The sequence below is a fragment of the Halichoerus grypus genome, chromosome 3, assembly GCF_964656455.1.
Source record: "Halichoerus grypus chromosome 3, mHalGry1.hap1.1, whole genome shotgun sequence".
NCBI classification, from domain to species: Eukaryota; Metazoa; Chordata; class Mammalia; order Carnivora; family Phocidae; genus Halichoerus; species Halichoerus grypus.
Window position 1 is genome coordinate 86,377,528 of NC_135714.1, and position 13,028 is coordinate 86,390,555.

The following is a 13,028-nucleotide window of genomic DNA, read 5'->3' on the forward strand; positions in this document are numbered from 1 at the left end:
TGATTTTCAACCCCTTTAGTAAATTAAACTCCCAAATTTCCTGACAGATTAAAGTCAATCTGATTTTTTTTTAAGATATCCAGAACAAGAGATCGTACCTTCTCTCTCAGTAAATCTTTAGTGTATTTTCCATATCTCACCTCAAGGAAATTCCATTTTAGCCAAATTCTTCAGGCTACATTTAAAATGCATCTCAGGTGCTTATGTTAGTGGAAAAGAATAACAGTTATGAACTAACTTTCCTTGTTTTAAATTCTAATATACTTCAAAAGTATGACTTTTAACCTACGTTTTCTTTATTATTGTTTGTATAGCATTGTCAGAATTAGCATCAGACTGAACAGTCCTAATTTTAACTTTTGAGTCTCATTTCCTAAGTCTTTCAATATTTCTAAGGCTCCCTTCCAAACCTAGCCCAATGTCCACCTCCTCCTTTGGTGAAAATCTTGGATGCATTATAGAAAGAAGTAGGTGATCTGAACAGAATAATGAGTGCCAATTATTCCCTTAATAATCTAAAACTTTCTAAGTCTTGATGTCTGGCAGAGGAAGGCCCTGCCTTGTTCTTCTTCCTTAAAATAGTCTTGGCTATTCCTGCCCTTTTGCTCTTTCATCTAAAATTTAAGATCTGCTTGTCGTGGTCCATGAAAAAGGCTTATTGGAACTGCATTGAATTTAGAGGTTTCTTAGGGAAGAATTAACTTCTTTTTTTTTTTTTTAAGATTTTTTATTTATTTGACAGAGAGAGACATAGCGAGAGAGAACACAAGCAGGGGGAGTGGGACAGGGAGAAGCAGGCTTCCCGCGGAGCAGGGAGCCCGATGCGGGGCTCGATCCCAGGACCCTGGGATCATGACCTGAGCTGAAGGCAGACGCTTAACGACTGAGCCACCCAGGCGCCCCGGGAAGAATTAACTTCTTAACAATGTCTAGTCTTCTTATTCCTGAACATGGTGCTGTATATGAGCAAGGTAGTTACCTTCAATTCGTATACAGCTTTATCATATACAGATTGCCGATTTTAGCAAATGCTTTTTCTCTATCCACTGAGGTGAACATCTGGTTTTTCTCCTCATATGTTAGTGAGGCTAATTCCATTAATTTATTTTCTAATGTTAAAGGGAAAAATTTAAATTGCTCAAGATAAGTATTCTTCCAGTTACTAAGATTTCATTTTTAATTTTATCATCTTTGTTCATAAGTGCTATTGTCACTTTCTGATGTTATCCTGATCCGGTTTGGGTAGGAGGATCAAGACTCCTCTAGCACCATTGACTGATTCTAAAAAATATTTTTTATGTTCTCTAGAACTGTTTTTATAAAATTAGGATTGTCTTTCTTGAATGCTTGGCTTGTTGGCTTATAAAACCATGTAGTATATTTAGGGACAGAACAAAAGGAGGAGGTGCTCATTACATTTCTTTGATGATTATTGGTATATTCATATTTTCCATTTCTTCTTGAATTACTTTTCCAAGCTGCATTTTTTGAAGACTTGAAGACACTGTCTGGGTTGGCTCCTTTATTTCTTTAGCTAGGCTAGTGAGAAAACTTAAAAAAAAAAAAAATCTAGGCTCCTAACTGACTTTGAAAAACACCTTGTATTGTTGTTGTTGTTTTTTTTTACCTTCTAGCAATTTGTATTCTCACCTAACAGTTATGCTGTCTGGACCATGTTTTCTAAATTTATCGCCTCATGCAACTGAATTACCTAACCTTCCTAAAGCCAAGATGAATTCGAACTATCTCTTTTTCTTGATCTACCTGGGACTTTTATCCTAATAGATCAGGTTAGTCTGACAGTATTTATTCTTCATGAAGACTTGCTGGCAGCTTTCAGCAAGGTGCTTGCAAGTTTTTTCTTTCAATGACTCTTAAATGTGTGTTTACTGTATAGAATTTAAACTCAGATAGCTATAGTTTTGGGAGGTCTTTACTGTGTATGTCATCAAGTGTGCTTTCCAAGACCAAATTTTAGAAACACAGTAATAAAAAATAGACCATAGGATGGAATCTTGAACAGGTTCCTTAAAGAGGCCTGTTGTCCTTAAGAAGACATGTGGAATGTGGGCAGAGAGAAATGCAGACAAAATCCTGAGTGTGTTCCTATCTCCCCAGTCATAAATTAAAATGTACTATAAATTTATGTCACTGGTAAGAAGCACTAATGGATCATTCCGATGATGTTCCAAAACAACTGAAAGAAGACATCAGTTGCCATCAGAAGCAAATAAAAGATTATTATCAAATAGAATGGGAGAGGAGGATCATCTCAGTGGCTTCTTATCCCATCCTAGGCATTCCAGAGGAGAGGAGATACAGCAGCTCCTGCTCTTTTACAGTGGATTGGTATGGCTTTCATAGCACGTGCACACGCATGTGTGTGTGTGTGTGTGTGTGTGTGTGTGTGCACGCGCATGTGTTCAAAAGTTTCCCAGTTCATAACTACTGTAATTCACCCAATTTTTTTGAAAGAATTAATTCATGGATTGCCACTCATGACCCTGTATCCAAGGGCCAAAACCAGCCCTTTGCCTGTTATTAGGAATAAAGTTTTATCGGAACACATATTCACTTGTTTATGCATTTTCTTTAAGATTTTATTTATTATTTATTCATGTATTTATTTGAGAGAGAGAGACTGGGGTGAGGGGCAGAGGGAGAGGAAGAGAGAGAATCTCAAGCAGACTCTCCACTGAGCATGGAGTCCAACACAGGGCTTGATCTCACAACCCTGAGATCATGACTGAGCTGAAACCAAGAGTAGGACACTTAAACGGATGAGCACCCAGGCACCACATTTATGTATTTTCTGTAGCTGGTTTTGCACTACAAATGCAGAGTTGAGTAGTTTCAAATGAGACTGGCCCCCAAAGTCAAAAATATGTACTCTCTCTTTAGAGGAAAAACTTGCCAATCACTGAATTAAATCTTTAGATGTCGAGAAAGCCAGAGAACAGCTTAATTTAGGGCAAGTGATCTTAAACTGGGGTTTATAAATAGGTATCAGGGGCCCATCATCCCAAGAAACAATTTGTGTTATTTATGGTATGTGTGCATTTTACTGGCTAAGGGGTCCCAAGTCTTTCATCAGATTCTCCAAGTGCTCTTGTGACCCAAAATGTATTAAGGACTAATGTTTTAGGTGAATATTGCTTATTTGCTCTTTGGAAGGCTTGTGGAATGGGCTAGAATAGAAAGCAGTTCAAAAAACTGGCCCAACACAAGGAGATACCACTTTGCACCTGTTAGGATGACTATCATCAAAACGATAAAAGAGAAGGGATGGCGAGGATGTGGAGAAATTGGAACACCTGTACCCTACTGGTAGGAATGTGAAATGATTCAACCCCTATGGAAAACAGTATGGGGATTCCTCAAAAAATTAAAATAGAGCTACCATATGATCCAACAATCCCACTTCTGGGTATAGACTTGAAGGAAACTAAATCAGTATCTCAGAGAGATGTTTGCACACCCACGTTCATTGTAGCATTATTCACAGCAGCCAAGATGTGTAAACAACCTAGATGTCCATCAGTGGACGAATGGATAAAGCAAATGTGGTATATATGTATACAGGGGAGTACTATTTCCCCTTTAAAATGAAGGAAAACTTGTGCTATGTGACTACATGGATGAACCTGAGCATGTTGTGCTAAGTGGAAATTAGCCAATCACAGAAGGACAAATACTGAATGATTCCACAAATGTGAATTATCTAAAATAGTCAAACTCACAGAAAAAGAAGAGATGGTGGTGGTTAGGGGCTGGGAGGGGCAAGAGGGAAATGCGGAGCTGCTGTTCAACAGGGATCGAGTTTCGGTTATGCAAGATGAACAAGTTCTAGAGATCTGCTCTACAATATGTGCCTCTAGCGAACAATGCTGTATCATGCACTTAAAAATTTGTTAAAGGGTAGATTTCATAATAAGCATTCTTATCACAAGAGAAAACCTGACCCAGGGTTTTTATTTTTTGAAAGGATGGGAAAGTAAATAATGTTAGCTAAGGGAATTTTGTGTGTGTTTGAAAAAAATTGTATAACTCTCTAGAGTTAACTCTAAGTCATTTATTTCTATTGACTGTGTGCCACATAGTGTGTATAATGTCTTATTTTCACAACCTTTCCTGGGGGGTATTCATCTCTTGTTTTACAGATGCATGAACTCAAGCTCTTTGAGGATACAGAATTTATTCTAAACAGCACCTAGTAATGGTAAAGATGTGAAATGGAGTATGATTCTCAGCACTGTGCATCACACACCCTGCCCACCAAAGATTCAGATATTATCAGAATTTCTATGACATGTAATTAAGGAATTTAATGCCAGTTTCAAATTGAGAAAAATCTTCAATTGTTGCTCCCCTGGGAACCCAAGTGCTTGAGGTGCATTCCCACTGGACACATTACACAGCTCTTCCCCTGGACTCAGATCAAAGAACTCACTGACTTTCCACAGTCTGGGGGAAATTTTTCTCTTGCCTGTGGCCTTCCTCAGAGTCATCCTTTTCTCTCCCCTCCTTGTCCTTTTTACATAGCTTTGCCTTAGCAATGAATACAGACTTGCAAAAAGGATAGTTGTTTACAAGTTGCTTCTGTTTTAGACACAGAACAGACCCTTATATAAAGAAAAAAAAAATACAAGCTTGCTCATTCTGTGTGTGTGGGGGAGGGTGGTGAAGAGAACCAAACCACAAATGAATTTGTGAGTACATTATCTTATGATAATCTTATTGGCAGTGAGAAGTCACTCAGTTCTTTGTGGAGTAAAGTGATGGATGGAAGCACTGCTTTCAGAAATGGGAAACTTACACATTTGCTGTAAACTTAGAATCAAGATTTGGCCTTCTCACAACGTAATATAGACTACCTCACAAGCAGTGAGATGTGGTGCTTCCAGAGATCTCGCTACTTTGGGCTGGAATAGATGGGCTAAGACATGTAAAACAAAGACAGGTAAAATGGATTAGGTAATGAATATCCAGATTTAGACCCATTGGGGATTTTATCGGGCACCAGGGATTATAAAAGCAAAGGAGGAACCTAACAGGGAAAGCATATTTTTCACTCTGTTTCAATCAACAGTTTCTTCTAAATCTTCAGAGTACCCAGCTTTTATATCTATGGTGAATGCTGAAATTATGATGAAACAAAGTTGACTTAGGTTACTTGAAAATAACTGCAAATGCACAAATAGCCAACATTTACCTTAAATTGTAACTTGCAAATAGAATGGAATTGAATAGGCCTTCCTACCACCCATCCCCTGCCTTACACCTTTGGTGACTTTTGCGCATGAGAAAAATAAATGAAAATTGGAAAACGTAGGTTTTCCACGAAAAAATCCCTACTGTATTAAATCACCCTTTGAAAACTAGTAACTAGTATATTTCTTTGTGATACTAGTGTCCCAATGCTACCTTTTTCAAGTTATTTCCTGGGAAAGGCATTCTGCTTCCTGGATGGACAAATCATTTATATGATGTTCAATCTATCATTCTGGATTAAATTGCCTGTGATCTTTTTATAACACTGCGCTGGAAGAACGTAAGGTCCTGGCAACGACATCTGTGCTCCCTGAAGTGGTAACTAACATCCCTTCTGGAGCCACATGTGAAATCACACGAACAGCAGCTGGCCCAACACCGGCCATCCGCCTTAGGCAATGACACTGAGCTGCCGCTGTTTGGTCACGCCATATCAAAGCCAATTACTCATCCAGGTTTTCAGCAGCATTAACGATGATGACTCTTTTCTTGCTGAATTTATAAAATGTGTCTTGGCATTTTCAATTACCCAAGTATTCAAGAAGACAAGCTTTTGTGTGAGTGTTGACTGGGGTCCACACCCACGCTGATGATAGAGGTCTCATAACGATACAGCCAACTCCCCATAATAAGGGAATGTTCAGCACATAAGCTGAATCGGTTTTTAATCCTATTATTTTAATCACCAAAGTAAAATTCTGGATTATTCTTACTAAATTAGAGGAGCAATTTATAGCTGATCCAAAATATCTTTTTTTTTTGGTATTAGATTTGGCTCCTTGCTTACAATTTACTACTAATAATATAACTGATTAGAGGAGGCAACTAATAGCATGTTAATTCTTGCAGCTAGAACTTAGTTAAAACATAGAAAATCAAAACTCGTTTGCAACCCAAAACAGGGTTTAGATTTGAAAAAAGTCATGGATCTACAAAGTAAATAGTCTACGTATAAAGAATAGGAGTGCCTGGGGGGCTCAGTCCGTGATGCCTCTATGTCTTGATCTCAGCTCAGGTCTTGATCTCAGGGTGGTTGAGTTGAAGCCCTGTGTTGGGACTCCATGCTGGGGTAGAACCCACAAAAAAAAAAAAAAAAATGGAGCATAGTTTTACATGCCTACTATAAATAGTCTTTTTGGAGAGTCTGCCAGTTTAGAGAGTGTGGGGATTTTCCTTAAATTGACCAACATCCCCTAACCACCTTCCACCCTGCGGGTGCACGCAGGAAACTGACACTGGGGAAGCATGTGCAGAAAAGTGAAAGGTAGAGCGTAAGGGTACTTCCCTGCCCTCCGCTTCAGGGAGGGGGTCTCTGGTACTCCCTGTGCCTTAACAACTACAGCTCCTTCCCCGGGGCCTTTGCTCTTCCTCATTGCTTCAGTCTGGGCTTTGGTTTCCCCCTCTTGTCCCTTTACACACAAAACTGTCTACCTGCTTCCCACTCTTTCCCCCTCTCTTAGAATCTCGCATTCCTTCTTCATTCCCTTCACCCGACCTATACCTGCTGTGGTTCCTGCAGTCAAGTCTCTTCGTTTGAATCACCTGCGGGAACCCTCAGTGATACAGAGACCAGAAATGAATAGAGACGGACCAAAAGAATGGTATCTTTTTATTTTTCATTGACTATATTGGAATGTAGGTGTTGACAGAGGGAAAACTTGTGATAAAGGGTCTGATTTACAAATTTTAACAATTAAGGGTTAGCTATTTAAAGCCCTTTTGTTAACATTTATCCTCATGGTCTCCTAGAGTTACACTGCCCAGACATAGATGAAATGGTCTGTGTTTATAATCTGATGGCATGGAAGCAGGGATTCTTTCATTTATTTCGTTTTGGTAAATTATCAGTCTGGCATTATTTAAAGGAAAGTGGAGTTGTATAACCCTAGCAAGCGTAGAATGTCTGTTTGTAAATCTCAGCATTCATAGGTCATAAAGTCAAACACTTGAAGTTTCAAACTGTTATACACTAAAGTAGGTGAGGTTTAAAAATTCCTCAGAGAGCAAATCAAAGTAAATAAAAGAATTCAAAATAAATAACTCACGTATTTGCATAAGCAATCTGAACTTGAACTCTCAACCTTTCAACTCAAATATTATTTTCTTTTCACTTATGAGAATGTCTATAGTTAATGTATCAAGCATCTATGTTAATTTGTTATATCCTCACCCAATATCAGCATACTGGTAACTACATCTATTAAGTGTGTGTTTTCTTCTTGTTAACATTGACATTTCACTCTATGTTCATATATTATATATATATATATATATATATATATATACACACACACACATGTGTTTTAGAGAAGCTATTTAAAATTTTTTTTGGTGAAAAATGGAAATATTTCTCAGAATATAAAGTTAAGTCCATCCCAAATAAAATTAAATGGTCCCTCAGAAATGTTTCTTCTTTTCTTCTTTGCATTTGGGCTCAAACATTGCTTCTCTAAACAGTCTAGTTATCCAAATTACTTGGAGAGCATTTTTTTATTTATTTCTTTTTAAAGATTTTATTTATTTGACAGAGAGACACAGCGAGAGAGGGAACACAAGCAGGGGGAGTGGGAGAGGGAGAAGCAGGCTCCCCACTGAGCAGGGAGCCCGATGTGGAGCTCGATCCCAGGACCCTGGGATCATGACCTGAGCTGAAGGCAGACGCCTAATGACTGAGCCACCCAGGCGCCCCAGAGAGCATTTTTTTTTTAAAGATTTTATTTATTTATTTGACAGAGCGCGAGAGAGCACAAGTAGGGGGAGTGGCAGGCAGAGGCAGAGGGAGAAGCAGGCTCCCCGCTGAGCAGGGGGAGCCCAGTGTGGAACTCGATCCCAGGACCCCAGGACAATGACCTGAGCCAAAGGCAGACGCTTAACTGACTGAGCCACCCAGGCGCCCTGAAGAGCATTTTTAAAACACAGATTAATAGGTTGAATCCCAGTTTCTGTAGCAACTGGGGCACGATGGTAATATTGCATTTGTCATTGTGTACCCTAGAATGTAACACAAGCCCTCCATCATCATTTGCGGAATGAATGAACCAGAATATCTGAAAGGAGGGTCTAGGAATCTGTATTTTTAGAACTGCCTCCAGGTGATTCTGATGACCAATCACTTCCAGAAACCCAGATTTTTAACTTAGAATTCCAGACCTGAAGGAGGTCTTAGTCATCATCTAATTTAACTCGCTTTGTTTTGGAAATAGAAGAACATGAAGTCTGAGAGATCATATAATTTGTCATATATAATCATAATGTTTTAATACTTAGCCACACATTTTAGGAAAAATGATGAGACAAGAGAAAATGGGACTTAACGATAGCTTTTACCTTAAAGACAAGCCATTTTGCAATTTGACCTTAAGGACTATGATAGGTCAGCTTCTATGGGCTGAAGGGCCATCTGAAGCTGGACTTTCTATGGTACAAGCCTACCTTAGATCCTTGGTCAGGATGCTATGTCAGGGATAATTCGGGAGATCTCCCTGCTCTGCTCCCTCTCTCTAGGCTTTCAACAAGTTATGTCAAATACTTGCAGTATCTATATTGGCCTCCTCCATAAGAATTTCTCAAATAACTCTCATATTCTCCATGCATCATGAATTAGGCAAATAGTGCTGAAATCATTCTTCCTTCCAAAAAAATCTGTCAATAATGTAAAATTCACTTGCTAACATGATATTTTGTGCAAATACACAAAAAATGTTTAATACCCAATCTTCTTACTTCTGCCTGCATATTAACAAGATTAGAAAATATTTGTGGCTAGATAGTCATCAGAAAGTCAACATTTAGTCACCTAGCTGTTATTCACAAAATTATTTCACTGTATTTAAATGGAATTCACTGCTAACCACAGTAACTCTTATCTCTCTTTAAAGGAGCTATGCAGCTAATATCTTTAGGAGTATTCAATATCCCAAAATAAAAGTGCTGGCATAATTTTTTAAGATACTGGAAAAGTAAAATCTGCTAGAAAATGATCCTCATTCTTTTTCTAAAAAGTTGTATATTGTCTCAAAGACTATAAGTAATAATGGTAAAGTAATAATAGTAATCAGCATTGATAAAGGCACTTACTATGTACTAGTTATATGTTAAGTACCATGCATAGAGTACTTCATTTATCTAAAAAAAAATGTAAGATACTTAAGGAAGTATAATGTGTGAATATTTGTGTGTATATGTGCATATACATATATATGAGCATATATATATATAGCATATCTACTTAAAAAAAAAAAGTATTTACTTAGGGGCACCTGGGTGGCTCAGTCAGTTAAGCATCTGCCTTCCACACAGGTCATGATCCCAGGACCCTGGGATCGAGCCTCACATTAGGTTCCCTGTTCAGCGGGGAGCCTGCTTCTCCCTCTCCCCTCTGCTTGTGCTCTCTCTCTCTCACTATCCCTCTATCAAATAAATAAACAAACAAATAAAATCTTAAAAAAATACTTAAACATATATAGAAAATTTCTGGGGCAGATATTAAGACATGGGTAACCATTTTCATTTTGGTGATTACAAGTGGTAGCCTACCCAGTATCCATTCCCCATTCCCCTTCTTTCTTGCCAACAGAAAGCTAATTTTGCTCAGGCAGCCTTGTGCCTGGCCCCAGGGAGTGAGTCCTGATTGACCTAAACCAGCCACGACAATCTCATTTTCTTTTACTTCTGGTGGCCTAGGGATAGGAGAGTGAGTGACTCAGTTCTTGCCTGGGAAATGAGAGGTAAGTGCAAGTCTACTTAGGACTTCTGGAAGAATTTTCCTCCTCAGATAACAAGGATGTGCATAAGGAGAAAGCTCTTTCTGCTTGTACCCCTTTCCTCCCTGCTTAGGAGCCTTTCTTTTGAAAACTGCCTAGAGCTGTTTTAGCAACCCAGTGACAATGAGGTGTGATATAGTAAATGAAGGGTAGCTCCTTGACTGTGTCACGAATTACAGAGCCAACCCTGAGATGCCTATTTCTGAACTTCATGTAACTTAGCCAGGATTAGTAGGGGTTTTTGCAGCCAAAGCGTCCATGATGTATTTACTGATAGAATTACTTCTAGGGAGTGGAATTGAAGGTACGGGAAAGGAAAACAGAGGCTTACTGTTAATTGCATATCTTGTGCTGCTTTAATTTGTTTTACCATGTGTGGGCAATACTTTTATTTTATTTTATTTTCTGTAATGATTTATTTATTTATTTGAGAGAGAGAGAGAGCAGGGGGGAGGAGCAGAGGGAGAGGGAGAGCGAGAATCTCAAGCAGACTCCCTGCTGAACACTAAGCCCAGCATGGGTCTCGATCCCAGGACACTGGGATCATGACCTGACCTGAAATCAAGAGTTGGCTGCTTAACTGACTGAGCCACCCAGGCAATAATTTTAAAACTATAAAGCAACTAATTAAATATTTTTCATTTGCATTTCTGAACAACTGTTACATTAATCTAGGGAAAACTGAGTGTCATAATGTTCCAAATAGCACCTTTACTCCTTAGCCCACAATTTATACTCAGGCACTCTCTGAACCAATATTATGCATATATATCCTCACTTGGAATATTTGAGCTAATCTGAATTTTACCATCAAATCTTTCTTCTTTCCAAACGATTTGTAAGCATATGTATGTCTCCCAAACCATGCAGTGTAAGAGGAGTCTCACTAGCGTGAGTTTGTAGGGGAGATGTTTAGTGTGCCTATTGTGATTTACCTCAGGCCCCATGGTTTCTTTCGGGAGGTAAGAGTGTGAATGATGAGTGGCATCCACTAGCTGGGGCCAATACAAGCCAGTAGATATTTTTACCAGGTAGATAGATACATTGACCTGGATGAGGAAGAAGGGCTGAAGCATCAGGAAATGTCAGCTAACATGCTCACCACAGTTTCTCCAAGAAAGGACCTTTGTCTTTGTACAACCTAATTGATGTTCATATCAATTTAACAACTATTGGGCTATGAGAAAGGTTAAAATCCCCATTTGGAATGTGCTTGTGCAGGATTTCTGGGGACTGGATTTTCCAGGGAATCCATTACTTCCTTCCCATTTCTCCTCAAGGCTCTCATGTCTCAGGCTTCTTGTGTTGGCAAAGTGAGCTTACAGGAATTAAACAGAAGTTGGTACTCGTACACTACTGCATGGAGAAATGACAAACTATCACAAAAAGCTGACATCCCTGACCTCATCAGCAATATTTACATTAGGTGGATACAGGGTGAAGACTCAGGATCAAGAGAAATGGAACAAAGTCTTAATATTGCCACTACTATGAACCTTCCTATGTGACGGTCCTTCAATTCAGATCGCATTTACTTCATGTATTTATAACGCCAAGACCTGTTGAATTTTTCTCAAAGTTCTTGAAAACCTCACCTCTTTGTCATTTCCTTGTACTCTCATAACTACAATATCTTCCTTTCCAGATCTTTACTTCTCCAGGGCATGTATATAGAGCTATTACATTAATCTTTCTTGAAGACCTTTGTCATCATATTACTTCCTATTTAAGATTTACTGAGAAATAGAAATAAACATTTGAACAAATGGAGAGATCCAAAAATCAATCATTTGGTGACGAATGATGGGATCTCCATTTTTTTCCCATGAGATATTCCTTCTCTCACTTTTTTTGTCCCACTTGTACATATTGACTTCTGGGATATAGATAGAATAACCATGAATCCATTTACAACATTTGCTTTATTAATTCATTTAGATACCCTCATGACTTAACACCACAAATACAAAATTATAGATTAACTTAAAATATTTTTTCAACATGGAAGGCAAAAAATTATTTCAACTCCACACAGCTTCTACATCAGTGTCTGTGTCATCTCTACTTTTTGTCACCTAACAAAAGCAGACATGCACTTGCTCTCCCTCAGGGGGATTCACTTAAGAGGAGGAGGAGTACTGAGGATCTTAGAGCTAGGCTCTGACAGGCAATCAGGAAGAAGAATCTGAGTCCCTAGCGAGAGACACTCTGTAGGCAGTGCTCTGAGTAAAGCATCTTCTGGCACCAGCCCCGGGGTCTAATATACTATTTCAATTGTCACGTCTGTTTCATTTTGGTTGAGAGGCCATAACAATGTCCTCATTCTAACTAGTTCCATCCCTGACTCTTTAACTTCTAGAAGATGCTGTGACATTTTCTATTTCTCTTAGCCCTTAGTCTTTACCCGCTTGGCTAAGGGTAAATGACTATGAGGTCTTTTCCTAGTAAGAACATCTCCAGAATCCCAAAATATAAAACAATGTTCCTTTAACCGTAACTTTAACACCATCAACCTTGGAACACTCAGAAGTAGAATAGCTTTTATGTCGCTATTTTCATGTAATCACACCACAGTGTCTGTGGGTCTACTTTAGCTGTAATTCAAACCTAATGAGAGTTTCCTGCACTAGGCTCTCGAGCCAATATATTATCAGCTACTTTCTTCTCTTTTATAGGGGAAAGTAGGGTTGTCATAAGGTCACAGAGTGTAATTTTGTAGTGATGAGGTAAGATAATCACTTTCCTACCACCCCAGCATGCTGCCACATGGACAAACCCTCAAAATGGAATTTTTAAACCGGACTGTGCTATAACTAATTCAAACATACATTTCTTCTGCCCTAACAGTACGTGCTGTGAATCTATACTCTTGTGAAACCATCAAGTCCAGGGATGCAACAGACAGAAGACAGTTTTGGAATCAGACATCCCTGAATGAGAAACCAGACTCCGCCACTTACTAGCTGTGGGACCTTCGGTGAGGTACTTAACCTC

The 13,028-nt window shown here is 38.8% G+C and overlaps 1 long non-coding RNA gene across 1 annotated transcript in view; it reads right to left on the reverse strand.

The window, feature by feature from the left end:
- LOC118537410 (uncharacterized) overlaps window positions 1-13,028 on the reverse strand; it is a 39,032-nt gene that overhangs the window by 9,074 nt on the left and 16,930 nt on the right. The window lies entirely within an intron of this gene.